The sequence below is a fragment of the Daktulosphaira vitifoliae genome, unplaced genomic scaffold (assembly GCF_025091365.1).
Source record: "Daktulosphaira vitifoliae isolate Bord-2020 unplaced genomic scaffold, ASM2509136v1 Scaffold_1, whole genome shotgun sequence".
Taxonomy (NCBI): domain Eukaryota; kingdom Metazoa; phylum Arthropoda; class Insecta; order Hemiptera; family Phylloxeridae; genus Daktulosphaira; species Daktulosphaira vitifoliae.
The window spans coordinates 81,491,092-81,491,411 of NW_026099572.1; positions in this window are offsets into that span (position 1 = coordinate 81,491,092).

Genomic DNA, 320 nt, shown 5'->3' on the forward strand with positions numbered 1-320 from the left:
CCCCGGAAAAATTTATTTTTTCACCGGACCGTCCGGTGTTTTCAGATTTTCCCGGTTCCTCTGTGGAAAGTTGAATTTTTTCCGGTAATTCTTCGGTAAAAGTTTCTGTTCTACTGGATAATTTCTCCTTTCTTTGGATCTTGTCTAAATCGTCCGGTTTTTTACCCGTAGAACTGATGTCCAGTAGCCAATTACCGGGAGCTTTTGCTTCGCGTCCAAAAGCTAAGACTGATGGTGTACATCCCGTCAGTCTGTTCCTGCGGTTTCTCACTGAAAAAAGAATACTTGGAATGCAACTGTCCCACTGGCTATGTGATTTT